General features: G+C 34.9%; 1 protein-coding gene across 4 annotated transcripts in view; it reads right to left on the bottom strand.

The window, feature by feature from the left end:
* The window catches only part of LOC137627709 (protein mono-ADP-ribosyltransferase PARP12-like), a 51,291-nt gene extending 33,774 nt beyond the window's left edge, over positions 1 to 17,517 (bottom strand). For all 4 annotated transcript variants that reach the window (XM_068358952.1, XM_068358954.1, XM_068358953.1 and 1 more), the window contains exon 1: positions 17,301 to 17,517. The gene's annotated coding sequence lies outside the window, so the exon portion shown is untranslated. The remainder of the gene's footprint in view (positions 1 to 17,300) is intronic.
* Between the last annotated feature and the right edge of the window lie 642 nt (positions 17,518 to 18,159).

Below are 18,159 nucleotides of genomic sequence, written 5' to 3'. Positions count from 1 at the left end.
GGGCAAGTAAAAGCTTCCACATAATTCAGAAATTTACAATCCTCTCGGTTTAGAAAAAGGAAAGTGAAACCGAACATGAAAAATCTAATACTTTGAGACGCTGCTTTTGAAAACATTTTCACTTTACTTGCAATAATCAAAATGTTACATGTTGCAGGTAATAACATTTCCTCAATAAATCAAACAGCCAAAATCATGTGTTTTGAAATTAGCTTTACTTTCTTATGGAAATGAAATAATCATACAAATAGGGTAACTAAATTTGGGCGAATTTCACATTTCATATTGTCAGTCAAAATAGTTTATGTTCAAGTATTAAACATTGCTTTATGGGTAAATTCTAGAGTAGCAAAAAAGAATGAAAACAAGCTTGGAAATAATGACAAATAGTTTGAGGCAGACTAACATGGTTGACGTAGTTACTTTGAAAAATATTAAATTATCACGTCTTCAATTAAACTGTAAACACTTAATGTAGGTAATACTCCGGCTCGAGCTTTTGAAGTAAAAATAAAACTTTCTAGAGGTTCTCGAGTGATCCCCAAAGAGCCCTACTATGAGATACTGTAGATGACGAGCACATAGCTGAAATCTAAATTATCAGCAAGGGTTCACGTCATTGCAATATGATAACATGAATCCAACAATGATTTGAAATAAATTATGTTATCAAGTTTTAGCACCGAACTTTATTTCAAAGAATGTCTACAATTGTAGAGAAAAATCTATATCTGTTAATTTGGCCTCTTTCATTTACATATATGCATACATGCATGCATGCATACATGTGTGCATACATACATACGTACATACACACACATTATATATATATATATATATATATATATATATATATATATATCCTTTAAAATAAAAATCTGTTAACACCCCGTTCCAATTCTTCTTTTCATCAGTTTGAGGCTTCTTCCTTGGCTTTAAAGGATGAAAATGCAAATATTATCAGCAATAGAGATAGAGTGAAAAAGCTGCATAGAATTTCTATACAATAGTGATATAAGAAATAACCTCATCAGTAAAAATAATTAAACACCTGAGCCGATACCAAACGTAACAGTTGGAGAAGTAAAGACATCATTAAAAAGCATAAAAGGCAAAACAGCAGTAGAAGATGGCATAAGAAGATGGCATAACAATTGATTTAATAATAGAAGGAGATTTCACAGTTGTAAAATTCACTGCACTCCACACCAAATGTCTGAAAGAATGCTCTATATTTAGAGCTTATAAAAACTTTATCATAATATTAATTTCCTGAAAGGGAGACACAAAATATATAGAAAGACAGCTAGACTTTAATCATTCAAGAGAGCAGATAGGCTTTAAAACTGGGTATTCAACAACTGACCATATCCATGTAATTAACCAGCTCATGGAAAAACTCAATAGAGTATGACAAATCACTATGCATGGCATTGAATATCTTTTGATTCTGTCAAAACCTCTGAAGTAATGAAAACCCTTCATAGACAAGGAATAGATGAAACGTATGTTAGAACAATTGAAGATATATATACAGGAAGTACAGCAGTCCTATAACATAAAGATAGTGAGAAAATTCGGATTGAGAAAGAAGTTAGACAAGGATACACCATCTCTCCTAAATAATTCACGGGATGCCTAGATATTTTTAAGAATTTAGTTTACGAAAATTAGGAATTAATATTAATAGGGAATACCCTACCATCATAAAATTTGCAGATAACATATTGTGTTTAGTGAATCACTGTAGGAATTACAAAAGGTGATAGAAAATTTAAACAGAGAAATCAGAAATGTAGGACTGAAAATGAATATGAGTAAAACTAAGATGATGTTCGATGAAAATGCAGAGAGACAAACCTCTGGAGATTGTTTATTACAAAACGCAAGTGTTTCATAGGATACCAGACCGAAAATAAAAGAAGGATAAGCACGGGATGGAGAGCATTTGGTAAACAAAATGAGATTACGAAATATAACGTGTTACTTTCTCTAAAAAGAAACATATTCAATTAGATGGTCCTACCAGTATTAATGTACGCATCAGAAACTTGGAGCCTTACTAAAGCCTTAGAACACAAGCTAGTAAACAACTCAGACATTAGGAAATATCACACTAAGAGGCAGAAAAAGAGCAATATGAATACGAGAGCCAACTAAAGTAGAGGATATTCTAACATGTAAGAAAATGTAATGGACATGAGCAGTACGTATAATGGTAATGGCAGACAATAGTTGGACATTATGAATAACAGAATGAATCCCTAGAGTAGCAAACGATGCAGGGGAAGGAATGGGAAGTTGGATTGGCGAGCTAAGAAAGTTTTGCGGGTATATACTAGCACAGAAAGATCATAAACAAACAGGAAAGGATATACATGTCTGAGGCCTTTCTCCTTCAGTGGATTAACAATGGCTGATAATATATATATATATATATATATATATATATATATATATATATATATATATATATATGTGTGTGTGTGTGTGTGTGTGTGTGTCTGTATATATTATTATTATTATTACTATCCAAGCTACAACCCTAGTTGGAAAAGCAAGATGCTATAAGCCCAGGGGCTCCAGCAGGGAAAAATAGCCCAGTGAGGAAAGGAAATAAGGAAATAAATAAATGAAGAGAACAAATTAACAATAAATCATTCTAAAATAAGTAACAACGTCAAAACAGACATGTCATATATAAACTATTAACAACAGCAAAAACAAATGTCATAAATAAACTATAAAAAGACTCATGTCCGCCTGGTCAACAAAAAAGCATTTGCTCCAACTTTGAACTTTTGAAGTTCTACTGATTCAACCACCCGATTAGGAAGATCATTCCACAACTTGGTAACAGCTGGAATAAAACTTCTAGAGTACTGCGTAGTATTGAGCCTCGTGATGGAGAAGGCCTGGCTATTAGAATTAACTGGCACCCTAGTATTACGAACAGGATAGAATTGTCCAGGGAGATCTGAATGTAAAGGATGGTCAGAGTTATGAAAAATCTTATGCAACATGCATAATTATATTCATGTCAATCAATTAATATGTATGAATATGTGGCGTTATTATCTGTAGTAAACTCTCAATCTTCCGATGCAGTGTAAAACGGAAATCTCATCTTTGTTGTTGAAACTGCAGTCGGCAGAATGAATGTAAAGGATCTACATGGAACAGATTATAGTTTTCACCAATTGATGATGAAGAGTTTTCTTAAAATGATAGAATCCCCGTATTCATCCGTATGTATTGATACTTACATCGTCAGAAACCTTATCTAGGAAAAAATGTGTGTATATGTGTTTATGTATATAAATATACGTAAGGTATATGTTAGTTTGTGTATTCATATATATATATATATATATATATATATATATATATATATATATATATATATATATGTATATATATACATATATGTATATATAAATGTATATATATATATATATATATATATATATGTATATATATATATATATATATATATATATATATATATATACATATATATATATATATATATATATACCTGTATATATATAGATATATATATATATATATATATATATATATATATGATTAAATACATTTCTTTTAAGAGAAAGCAACATTTTACTCTTCACGATCTCATTTTATTTGCCATAAGCTCTCCATCAGAAGCCTATACTTCTTTTAATTTCAGTCTCATGTCCTGGAAAAACAGTCTGTCCTAAGTACATACATTGATGACCTCTAGATGTTCGTCCATAACAATTATTTGTTGTCTCTGTATTTTCATTGGATATTACCTTAGTTTTACTCATATTCCCTTTCAGTCCTAAATTTCTATTTGCTCTATTCAAATCTTCTGTCATCGTTTGCAATTCCTCTATTGATTCACTAAATAAAATTATATCATCTTTAAATGTTAAGTCATTAAGATATTCCTCATTAATGTTAATTTCTACATATCCCAATGTAAAACTCTTACATTTCTGGGCGTGCTATGAATAATTTAGCAGAGATGAGGTTTCCCTGTCTAACTCTTTTCTTACTAGAAATTTCCTCACTATCTTAATGCTGTTTTAGGAATGATGTACCTCTCGTATAGATATCTTCAAGTGTTGTAACATAAGACTCATCTATTCTTTGCTTTTAAAGAGTTTTCATTATTGATGAAGTTTTGATATTCAAAAGCCTTCTTAAAGATAGTTTATAAATGTCATACATAGTGGTTTGTCATAATCTGCTGATTTTCCCATTAGCTGGTTAGTTACGTATTACTGAGAGTAAACTTATTGGTCAATAATTGTTCAGGCCGTTTATGTCAACTATTTTGTTAATAAAATTATAGTTTTTCCTAGTTGTAGTGATAGAGCATTCCTGCAACCATAATGCAGTTCATCTGTGGAGAGAGAGAGAGAGAGAGAGAGAGAGAGAGAGAGAGAGAGAGAGAGAGTTGACTTGGATGCCCTTCCCTACGTCAGCACCTTCTGGTCTATAATTTGGGTTTAGTTCGGTTACCCCAAAACAATCATGTTCCAGTATACTTTCAAGCCACTTCATAAAAAAAATTCCAAATATTTGTTCTAACAATAACTTTCTTAAAGCAATGCTAACAATCAATTTTGGAACATTTTTATAGAGATGTGTAATTAGCAAACAACTAAAAGTAATCAGAGTTGAAAGCAAATGTATACCGCTACATACACTAATACATCTCTTATAGTGTATAACTTAATACATCATCCTTAAAACGATTGCCTCTACAGAACCGAATCTTTCAGACGCTTCATTTTAACATCATTTGGGGAAGTCATGAAGTCGATAGTTCGTCAACGTCACAAGCTACATACATATCAAGCAGCAAATAACTAAAATTCCAGGATTCGCATATACACCATAATCATAGAAACGCTCCATCAAATATTCTCCTGTTAAAGAGGAGACAGGATATCTCGAATCTGTTGGCGAAGGAATTGAACTTTTCTTCAACTGGGTGTTACCTATCTTACGTTTAGAGCCACATTATGAATTACAAAGACGAGAACCGATATCTGTTTTGCCTGACATTCATTTTCCTTTCTCAGCCTTACTGTTCCGACGTTGAACATTTTCCCTTCTAACACACACACACACACATATATATAAATACATATAATATATATATATATATATATATATATATATATATATACTGTATATATATATATATATATATATATATATATATATATATATATATATATATATATATAAATATATACAGTATATATATATATATATATATATATATATATATATATATATATTCAAAATCATCATCATCAGCAGCAGCCGTTACTAGTCGACTCCAGAGGAGAACCAAGACCTCAGATATGCCCTTCCACTAGCATCTTTTCATGGTCTTTTTGTGGCAGTCCACGCCTGCAAAATTCCTAAGTTTGTTTTACAGTCTCTAGGGACCCATTTTGTATTATTATTATTATTATTATTATTATTATTATTGGAAAAGCAAGATGCTATAATCCCAAAGGCTCCAACAAGGGAAAATAGCCCAACGAGGAAAGGAAATAAGGAAATAAATAAGAATGAACAATTAAGGTAAAATATTTTAAAAACAGTAACAACATCAAAAAAGATATTTCATATAGTAGACGTGCTTATTTGGAGAAGCAGGAAGCCTATCATCTTTGGAACAGATTAACTTTGACCTGGAATAACTATACTCAGCTTAGAGCTTTTTCTCAGAGAATTCATGCTTTAACTGAAAAGGAATACAATTTAACCGTAAAAGAAGCCCTTTCTGGTATAACTCAGGAACATAAATGGTGTTCTACCCTTAAATCTGCACTCTTTGGTGTAGATGCAACAGTTCCTTCTTTACTTAAACCCGATGGTTCAGTCACTAACTGTCCAAAGGAAAATCCAACCTTTTTGGTTGATGTTTTTGACAGTAAAAAGAGTAATGAAAAACTTGAATTTCCTCATTCCTGTTTTCCTGAGGCCAAACTAACTAGTTTTGCTTTTCGATCTCGTGAAATTAAACCTCTGTTGATGGACCTTGATGCTCATGGGGGTGTAGACCCAAATGGTATTTTTCCTTTGTTTTTTATAAAGATAGCAGATTTCTTAGCTCCAAAGTTATCTGTTATTTAGTGCAAGTTAGCTAGAAGAGGAGCTTTTATCACTTGTTAGCACTCTATGTAAATGTTTGTGGTAGCTCAGGTCCAACTGAATACCTCCCAATTTCCATAAGTCCCATATTATCTAAAGTTTTTGAACATCTTCAGGTAAAACGTCTTAATAGGTTCACAATTTGTTCCCTAGTTTGCAATTTGGTTTTCGTAATGACCTTGAAGCATGTGATGCCCTTCTTACAATCTCCAATGCTGTACAGAAATCCCTTGATTGTGATCAGGAATTTCGTATGATTGGCCTTGATTTTAGTGCTGCCTTTGACCATGTTAATCATGGGGCCCTAGTTTCCAAACTCAAACAGTTGGGAGAGGGTAGATCACTTCTTCTTCAAGTAATAGATCTCAAAAGAGTTGTTGATGGGCACCATAGTGAGAATAGGAATGTGATATCTGGTGTTCCACAAGGCAGTGTCTTGGCCCATTACTTTTCACACTATATGCACATGACATGTGGTTTGGCTACTCTCTCTGCATCAATTCCATCCCCTGAATGTAGATATGGGGTTGCTGAATCCCTTAATAAAGATCTAGCTAAAATTAGTACATGATGCAAATTGTGAGGTATGAAGTTGAATCCTAACAAAACTCAAAGTATGATTGTGAGTAGGTCAAGGACAGTGGCTCCTCAACATCCATATCTCAGTATTGATAATGTTACTTTAACTTTGTATGACTCTTTTAGAATTTTAGGTGTGATTCTCGACAGCAAATTTAATTTTGAGAAATACATTAGGTCTGTGTCTTCTTCAATTGCACAAGAAATTGGCTTATTGAGAAGGTCTTTCAAGATTTTCGGTGATCAACCTATTCTGAAGAAGAGATTTAATTCTTTCATTTTACCTTGTTTTGAGTATTGTTCTCCTGTCTGGTCTTCAGCAGCTGATTATCATCTTAATTTGTTGGACAGAAACTTATGTTCTATAAAATTTCTTATTCCAAATCTAGATATTAATCTTTGTCAGCGTCGTTCAATTTGTTCATTATGCATGTTGCATATGATGTTTCATAATTCTGACCATCATTTACATTCAGATTTTCCTGGAGAATTCCATCCTGTTTGTAACACTAGGCAGGCAGTTAATTCTAATAGCCAGGCCTTCTCCATCATGAGGCTCAATACTACACAGTATTCTAAAAGTTTTATTCTAGCTGTGACGAAGTTGTGGAATGATCTTCCTAATCTGGTACAGTAGATCTTCAAAAGTTCAAAGTTGCAGCAAATGTTTTTTTATGTTGAACAGGCTGACATAAGTCTTTTTATTGTTTATAATGACATATCTGTTTTAACGTTGTTAATGTTTTTAAAATGATTTATTGTTAATTTGTTCTCATCATTTATTTATTTCTTTATTTTCTTTCCTCATTGGGCTATTTTTCCCTGTTGGAGCTCTTGGGTTTACAGCATCTTGCTTTTCTAACTAGGGTTGTAGCTTGGCTAATAATAATAATAATAATAATAATAATAATAATAATAATCTAAAGTATAAAAAGCCTTACTGCATGTCGGCCTGTTCAACACAAAAACATTTACTGCAAGTTTGAACTTTAGAAGTTCCATCGATTCAACTACCTGATAAGGAAGATCTTTCCTTAACTTTGTCACAGCTGGAATAAAACTTCTAGAATACTGTGTAGTTTTTAGCCTTATGATGGAGTAGGCCTGACTATTAAAATTAACTGAATGGCTGTTATTACGAACAGGATGGATCTGTCCGGGAAGATATGAATATAAAGCATAATATGAATTATGAAAAATTATATGCAATATGCATAACGAACTAATAGAATGATATTTTACCAAAACACATTAAAAAACTTTAGATAATACGGGTGTTGTGTAAATTGGGTGGTAATCAGTTGGAACTCAACTACCACAAACACATTTACATAGTGGAGTAACGCTACTTATTCTCGAACAAGTGCTAAAAGCTCCTCTTCTTACTAACTTGCGCAAAATAACAGAAAACTTTGTTGCTAAGAAATCTGCTGTCTAAATAAAAAAAAAACTTAGGAAAAATACCATTTGGGGTTATACCTCCAAAAGGATCAGGGTCCACCAAGAGGGCTTTAATTATAAAAGATCGAAAACCTTCTAGATAGTTTAGCCTAAGGAAAACAGGAATGAGGAAGATAAAGTTACTCATTACTCTGCTTACTGTCAAACATATCAGCCAAAATGGTTACCTTTTCCTTTAGACAGTGAGTGAAAGAGCCATCTGGTTTCAGTAAAGGAGGAACTGTTGCATCTACACCAAAGAGTACAGATTAAGGGTAGGCCACCACTTATGTTCCTGGGTTGTACCAGAAAGGGGTTTTTATGGTTGAAGCACAATCTACCTGAACAAAAGCTCTAAGCTGAGTATAGATATTACAAGTCAAACCTGATCTACTACCCTTCAAAAGATGATAGGCTTCCTGCTTTTCAAAATAAGCACGTATACAATCACCATTGAGCCATGGTTTGTCATTCACTTGGTAACTTAGAACACGAGACAGGACACATCTATCAATTATTCTGACTAGATTCTAATTCATATGGAAGTGGACGGACATGTCTGAGGCCTATGGCCTTCAGTAGACTAGTTATGGCTGATGACGATGATGATGTGTGTGTATGCATATAGCCTATATAATTCATTTCTCTCGGAGTTGCTCCATAGGGTAATGGCCCTCCGTTGATCAAAATGTCATTTAGAAGTTTTAATTTCTTGAAGAAAAACTTGTCTATTTAAATCTTTATCGCTGATCTGGATGTAAATCTTTAGTACCGTTACTCAGTTTTATGTGAATGTTGCATAAGATTCTACATAATTCTGACCATCCTTTGCAATCATACTGTATCTTCCCACATTGTATGCAGATGCTTATTATAATGCAACATATAGTGAACTCTATCATAATGTAAATGGGCTGATGTCCACATACAGGCTAATATTAATCATCCCAAAGTACTTTATGTAATGTTTTCCTAATTCCCAAAGTGTTTAGTACTTTGTAATGTTAATAGGCATTTCATGAGTTGAAATTATCGGAAGAGAGTTACAAACAGTAAGGCTAAAATTTGCATATATCATCAGATGTGTAGAGCAAAAGTATACAATCAAGTAAGTGTCAGGGTATTGTAGAAGTTACTAGAATGTGGGAGTATTCTCTGGCCCTCATGGTTAGCTAAATAGTTTCTCGGATCATTAGCACAAAGTGTTTTAAAAGTGAAAATTGATTATTTCAAGCATTTCAAAGTCTAATATAGTTGGCTTCCATATGTGTTAGGATAATCTGAATATTGGACAAGTCATGAAAAATTCTATAACGCACATATATATGTACTTTTAGCAAATTCTTCAACAGCTTCATAAGATAATGGCCCACAATATTCATTCACATCTGGATACAGTGATACCTCTGGATACGAAAGTTTCTGCTTACGAAAAATTCAGGATGCGAAAAGTGATTTGAAGATTTTTATGCCCCAGGATACGGATAAAATTTCAGGATACGAAAACCTTACGAGATCCCAACTCTTCGCCGAGAGTAATTTTAAAAAGCGCGCGCCGCCAGACTTTGAACTTGGGTAGACTCACTTACAGCCTCCCGCTCACCCATTGGTTATCTCCCTACTCAGACGCTAGCTGACGCCATAAGATCCTGCTTTCCTATTGGTCGGCAACTATCCCAGCTTGCCTACGCACGGGCGTTCATCTCTCTCTCTCTCTTTTCGTTCCGACCGCGGTATCGTTAACAGACATTGTGTTGTGTGCTTTCGCTTGTTTGACTTTGTGTTAATATACAGTACATTCGTACGCCACGTGTTATCGTTAATAAACTTTCGTTACTGTGCACTGTACTGTATTAGTGTTTACTATACATAGACTGTATATAACGTTACGTAGTGTATTATATTACGTATTACTGAAGCCATGGGTCCCAAGAATGTTGCCGAAGGAAAGAAGAAGAAGACGATGCTCTCGATGGAGACGAAACTTGAAATCGTTAAAAAGTACGAGTCTGGCATGCGTTTAAGTGCGATCGCCAAGGAGTATGGCCGGAATCCGTCTACGATAGGCACCATCCTGAAGCAGAAGGCGGCCATCAAAGCAGTAACACCTTCTAAGGGCGTCACTATTTTCTCCAACAAGAGAACGCACGTGCATGACGAGATGGAGAGGCTGCTTCTTGTGTGGATCAAGGACAAAGAGATCTCAGGAGACACCATCACTGAGACTACAATTTGCCAGAAGGCCTCCGCCATTTTCGGTGATCTCGTGCGTGCTCAGGCCGAAGAAGGAGCAGGAGAAGGAACATCCCAGCAGGAACCCCCAGAGTTTAAGGCTTCTCGTGGGTGGTTTGAGAAGTTCAAGAAAAGGACTGGCATCCATTCAGTGGTACGGCATGGGGAGGCAGCCAGCTCGGACACGAAGGCTGCCGAAGCCTTTGTTAAAACGTTCGAGGAGTTGACTCTGCAGGAAGGCTACACTTCGCAGCAAGTTTTCAATTGCGACGAAACTGGGCTTTTCTGGAAGAAAATGCCTCGTCGGACATTCATCACGGCGGAGGAGAAGAGGCTACCCGGACATAAGCCTATGAAGAACAGGCTTACCCTTGCTTTTTGTGCAAATGCCAGTGGGGACTGCAAGATAAAGCCCCTGCTGGTGTACCATTCAGAAAATCCCCGAGCCTTCAAAGCCCACAAAGTCATTAAGGAGAACCTTCCCGTGATGTGGAAGGCAAATGCAAAAGCCTGGGTAACGAGGCAACTGTTCATTGATTGGGTGAATGTCTGCTTCGGTCCGACTGTCCGAAAATATTTGGAAGAAAACCGCCTCCCTATGAAATGTCTGCTGGTGTTGGAAAATGCTCCAGCTCACCCTCCTGGCCTCGAGGAATATCTTCTGGCCGAGTATTCCTTCATAAAGGTCCTGTATCTACCGCCTAACACCACCCCTCTCCTCCAGCCCATGGACCAGCAAGTTATTTCTAATTTTAAAAAATTGTACACGAAGCATCTCTTCAAGAGATGTTTCCAAGTCACAGAGAGTACAAACCTCACTCTGCGTGAATTTTGGAAAGATCACTTCAACATCGTGATATGCCTCAAACTCATCGATCTCGCTTGGCAGGAAGTTTCGAGGCGTACCCTAAACTCATCTTGGAGGAAGCTGTGGCCCGATGCTGTCTCTGCACGAGACTTCGAGGGGTTCGGGAAGCCTGGAGGAGAAGCCGAGATCGTTGACGATCCTGAACCAATTCAGCAGTCTGAGGTGGCTGACATCGTACATCTTGGTACGTCCATGGGGCTGGAAGTTAGCGCGGAAGATATCGATGAACTTATCGAGGAGCACCACGAGGAGTTGACGACGGACGACTTGAAGGAGTTGGAGACGATGCAAGTGAGTGATGTTCAAGAGCAGTTCTCTAGCGGTGATGAGGAGGATGTTGCACCTTTGAAAACGGCAGACATTAAGGAAATTCTTGCATGTTTCCATAAAATGGCAGACTACGTCGAAAAGGAACATCCAGAAAAAGTTTATACCAACCGTGCGCTTCAACACTGCAATGACGTTTGCCTAACGCATTTTAGAAATGTGTTGAAAAGTAGGCAGAAACAAGCTTCAATGGATAGTTTCTTATTAAAGAGGCCAGCGGTATTGGTAGGCCAAGACGAAGGTGAAAGTAAAGAAAAGAAACAGAAAAAAGAAAGAGATGAAGAAGTAGAAGGTGAAAGTAAAGAAAAGAAACAGAAAAAAGAAAGTGATGAAGAAGTAGAAGAGATTTAGAAAATAAGAAAAACGTAAAGTTATAAAAAGGCAAAAAAAAAAAAATTCAATTTTAAGTTTTATGTTACCGTTAAGTGTTAAAGTAATTTTTTCTTTCATTTTATAGTTTTCCATACGTAATGTTAAGTGTTAATTATTTCTGCCATTTTTTTTATTTTGTAAAGTTTAAGTGTTAATGTGTTAAGTGTGTAAATTACTGTACGTAGTCTGTCACTTGTTACGTTTTCTGCCTTATGCCATCCTCCTCTGCCGCGACTTCGCTATCGGACATCGTCTCAATCAAAAGGTAAGTTTCAACTTTTTTGTTACACTAATTAACTGTAACCTTTTTTTCAGAGTGTACAGGTACAGTATCAATCATTAATTTAGGTGTACGTACAGGTACAGTAACAATACACCTTCACTGATCTAAATGCTTTATGTACATACAGTACCGTAACTTTTATACAGTATCGTACCGTAGTAAAGAAAATGGACAGTTTTCTTTGGGCTTGGGGGGGATAACTTGGCTATAACTACGTACATTATTGAATAATCTCATAGTGGTTTCTGGAATGGATTAGGCTGTTTTTAACGGTTGTGTTAATTATTGAATGATAGAAATGGCTGCAATGCATGTTTATTACTACAGTTTAGCGTGTTTATGAAAGAAAAGGTGACTTTTTATAAGGCTTGGAACGGATTAGGCTATTTACATGTAAAACGCGACTCAGGATACGAAAATATCAGGATACGAAACCGCATCCTGAACGGATTAATTTCGTATCCTGAGGCATCACTGTATTATCAAAAGTGTACGGATAGTGGTTCAACGGAATGTGCATTTAAGGAAACTTACACATAATAGTCTTACCAGTGGTGTATTCTTCAGAATAGATACTGATGTAAAATATAAGTGTTTGTGTGTTACAATTTTGTGTCTTCTGATTTAATCTTATAGCATAACCAATTTAACACACAGCATTCTAGAAATCTTAATCCACATGTGAAGATTGTGGAATGATCTTCCTAATCAGGCAGTTGAATCTGTGGAAATCAAGAAGCATATACTTGCTGCAAATGCTTTTCTGTTGAGCAAGTTGACATTAAGTCCCTTTTCATAGTCTACATATGATTTTTTTTATCTAAAGCTGTTATTAATCTTATCAGTTTTAATAACTGTTTCATTTCATATTTATAGCTTAGCTTTTACTGTCTTTCCCCACAGAAAATCGACTCATCCTTTTCAGATACTGCGAGATTTATCTCTCTCTCTCTCTCTCTCTCTCTCTCTCTCTCTCTCTCTCTCTCTCTCTCTCTCTCTCTCTCTCTCCATTTATATATTATATATACAGTATACATATACATATATATATATATATATATATATATATATATATATATATATATATATATATATATATATATTGTTATTGAAAGTTTTCGAATAAATAATGAAAATGAAAACGTAGAGCTGGCTTAGTATTCCAGTATTGATAATCAGGTAAAAAGAAAAGCCATGAATGACTGGAAAGAGTATTTAGACAGGAAAGCAGATGAGGCTGACAAATCTAGGAACTCGGGGAGTGGCTATGGTGTAAGAATAGGTCTGTTATAACAACAGAAGATGAAGAAAGCCAACGTTGGATGGAACACTTTAGTGAGGTCATGAATAGGAGATGCAAAGGAAATAATTTGATTGATATACCTGAAGCTGATGAAGACCTTGATATGCTCATGAATAAATTCAGTGTGATTGAAGTCGAAACTATCATTAAAAAACTCAAGTTATGGAAAACCCCTGGATACGATGGAATAATTGCTGAGATGATACTGGCTGAAAATGAAGTGACCTTCAGAATACTAACAGGATATTTTTCTAGAATGTAGCATGAAGAGGCAAAACCTGATGAATGGGAGTTGGCGGTGTTGGTAAAAAGGGAAAAAAGGAGACCTAACTGATTGTAATAATTACAGAGGAACCACATTCATGTTAATTATTATGAAAATATATAGTGAGCTTATTCTAGAGAGGCTAGAGAGAAAGATTGACGAAAAGCTTAGAGATGTACACACCCGAATTAGAAAAGATAGCAATTGTACTGACCAAATTTTCATTTTGAACCATGTACTACAGCAATGCGTAGAAAATAAAAATCCACTTTTGATGGCATTTGTGGACTATGAAAAAGCCTTTGAAAGTGTCCACCAGCCAATTTTGTGGAGAGTCCTGCGTTATTATTTAATTTCTCTTATATATGTGAATTTGAATAAGTGTGTTCACGAGCATAGCAAGTGCAAAGTTAATGGAGTCTTATCAAATGAACTTCCAGTGAACAGCATATTACTCTAAGGGGATATGCTGTCACCTATGTTGTTTATCCTCCTCATGGATTTTGTAATGCATAGAACAATGGAGATGGTGGATTGGTTATAAGAAATTAGAAGACCTAGAGTATAATGATGATGCTGTCTATGATGTCCTTATTAGCAGAACACCACAGGATTTGCAATGCTTGCTTACCAGAATGTATGAAATATCCTACGCGGTTGGGCTCAAGGTAAATAGCAAAAAAAAAAAAAAAAAAACAGATGATTAGAATACAATATGCAATGGAACATGAAATATCATTGGAAGGAGAAAGGATTAATGAGGAAGAATCCTTCAAGCCTTTAGGAACTATGATCTCCAATACAGGGTCTTCAGAGTTTAGTGAAAGATTGATAAAATCAAATCAGACAATGGCTAGGTTAAATAAAAATTGAGAAATCTAATTGCATGAAATTACATATAAAAATCTGACTATATATTAGTTTAGTGAGACTGGTGTTACTGTATGGCCATGAACCATGGTATGATAATGAAACAGATTTAGTAGATTTGAGAACACTGCCCTTAGAAGGATATTGGGAGTTAAATGACAGGACAGGATTAGAAATGAAACTACAAGAAATTACACAGGTGCCATACATGAATAAAACAATAAGGGAGATTATACAGGTGCCATAATGTGGATGAGATCATGGTGAGGGGTAGATGGAGATGATTTGGGCATGCTCTTCACACTACTCAAGAGAGATTAGTTCACCAAACTTTCAATTGGGCTCCACCAGGTAGCTGAGGACTATGAATCGTGAAGCAGGAGATGATGGAGATGGTTTGGACAAGCACTTCGCACTCCCAAAAGAGATTAGTTCACCAAATGTTTAACTTGGCTCCACTAGACACTTCAGGAGTTAGAAGGCCCAGGCCTACTTGGCTGAGGACTCTGAAGGATGAAGTAGGAGATGGTGACTGGAGAAGTATTGCATTAACAGCCCTTTGGATATCCATATCTATATACTGTATATGTATATGTGTATATATAAATATATATATACATATATATATATATATATATATATATATATATATATATATACACACATATATATATATGTATATATATATATATATATATATATATATATATATATATATATATATATATATATATATTAGACAGGGAGACCCTCTCTCTCCTAAATTACCCACAACATGCCTTGAAGTCTTTAAGAATTTAGATTGGGAAAATGTAGGAATTAATACTAATGGGGAATACATCAACAATTTAATATATGCAGATGACATAGTTGTGTTCAGTGAATCATTGCAGGAATCACAAAAGATTATTGAAGATTTTAATAGAGAAAACAGAATCGTAAGACGGAAAAAGAACATGAGTAAAACTAAGATAATGTTCTATGAAAATGCAGAGACAACAAATAATAATTATGGACGAGCCTCTAGAGATTGTGAATGAATACACGTACTCATGACAGACAGTAAGTGTTTCCCCATGAAACGAGACAGAAATTAGAAGGATAAGCATGGGATGGAGAGCATTCATAAACAAAATCATATTATGAAAATCAAAACACCACTATTTCTGGAAAGAAAAGTATTCAATGGGATGGTCCTACCAGGATTAAGTTATGCATCAGAAACATGGAGCCTCAGAACATAAGCTATTTACAACTCAAATAGCTATGGAAAGAAAAGTGATTGGAATAAGCTCACACCTAGAGACAGAAAAAGAGCAACATGGATACGAGAGCAAACTAAAGTAAAGAATATTCTAACACGTAATAAAAAGAAATAGACATGGGTAGGACATTTGATGAGAATGACAGACAATAGACGGATATTAAGAATAACAGAATGGGTCCCTAGAGATTGCAGGGAAAGGAAGAGAAGACGATGGATTGATGAACAAGTAAAGTTTGCAGATATGAACTGGCACAAGACCATAAACAGACACAAGCGGAAGGTCATGCCTGAGGCCTTTGTTTTTCATTGGACTAGTAATAATATGCTGTTAGGCAAACACTGGCTGCGCAATAACACCTTTCTGAGTAACACGTTATCTCAGGTTTTTTACGCGTGCACACCAACAAACACACACACATACTCACTCACTATATATATATATATATATATATATATATATATATATATATATATATATATATATATATATATATATATATATATATTATATCCCGACACTTGTTCCCGTGGAAAGTGAATAGTTTCAGATATATATATATATATATATATATATATATATATATATATATATATATATATATATATATATATATATCCTACGATAATGGGGGACCCCCAGTGGGAACTCGGGGTTTTGGGTGTGGAAATCATACTGGGGAAACGATATATAATCGTAAAACAAGCCTTTTCTTCTCTATACATTACCTTAAAATTCGGTCAAATCACGTTATTTACTACAGAAAAACATATTTTCTGTTCGAAATCAGGATCTGTAATACAGTACAACTTTACTATATATATATATATATATATATATATATATATATATATATATATATATATATATATATATATATATATATATAATGCCTGTGTAAGGTGCATGTATACTATATGAGAGACTTCGATATACTTAGATCTATGGTGTGTTCATACATCTCAACATACCAGAAAACTAATATATTCCTCACATTTCTAATACTACCGTATAATAAGTTTGCATGCTGGTATTCATTGACCAACAATATTGCTCCATGGTAACATCTAAGACTCGTAAGATTAGCGCTTGAGAGAGAGAGAGAGAGAGAGAGAGAGAGAGAGAGAGAGAGAGAGAGAGAGTGTGCGTACCGTTCGCATTACACGTATATGAAAAACAATGACAAAGACGTTTTAAGCCACCTTAACATCCTTGTTGCAAAATTTACGTTACCTAACCACAGCCAGGCCACTGCAAAACTATAGCAAATAATGATAGATTAACCTGAATTGTTTACCAGACGGGAACGGACGTTGCTAAATTGCACTTACTTGATCAGAATGGTCGATGGGATTTCTTCAGTTGAGAGGTAAAGAATTGTATGATGTCAGGGCCTCGGAACTCACGATATCCAGAGGAAATAACGGCATAAGCATTAGCTTACAAAAGACCATGGTATAGAGGCACTCCCAAGCAGAACGTTAGCTGCATTTATTCACCGTTCACGATGTAAACAAACTGACACAGAAGGTTCGTCTTGTGCTGAACAAGTCCATTGGCATGTTGCCGATGTACGATAAGGCCCTAAAACTTACAGCTTCATTTTCTTTCGATCCCGTGGGTAACTAAAGGTTTTAGTCGGCAGGCTTTTAGTCTCAATTTTAATTCTCATTGTGAAATTTATTAGATTTAACTGGCTGAATTATTCTAATAATATACATGCAAATATACATACACTACAGATACACACAATGTTGGTTATGACTCTCTCTCTCTCTCTCTCTCTCTCTCTCTCTCTCTCTCTCTCTCTCTCTCTCTCTCTCAAAACTTTAATTTTATGTTGATAGAATCTCTCTCTCTCTCTCTCTCTCTCTCTCTCTCTCTCTCTCTCTCTCTCTCTCATACATACATATATATATATATATATATATATATATATATATATATATATATATATATATATATATATATATATATATATGCGCGTTTGTGTGTAGGCCTATGTATGAGAGAGAGAGAGAGAGAGAGAGAGAGAGAGAGAGAGAGAGAGAGAGAGAGAGAGAGATAACAAAATGAATAAACACATCTTTAAATGTGCATATACAGTAATATTCCTGACGCTTGAGCAGCAATAGGCCATAATCTTTACGTTAACCCCGGAAACTTTTTCAATGAATTATTTTATTTTCA

Source organism: Palaemon carinicauda, chromosome 35, assembly GCF_036898095.1.
Source record: "Palaemon carinicauda isolate YSFRI2023 chromosome 35, ASM3689809v2, whole genome shotgun sequence".
Taxonomy (NCBI): Eukaryota; Metazoa; Arthropoda; class Malacostraca; order Decapoda; family Palaemonidae; genus Palaemon; species Palaemon carinicauda.
Note: the sequence above shows the minus strand (reverse complement) of the source record. Positions and strands in the feature narration are given on the sequence as shown.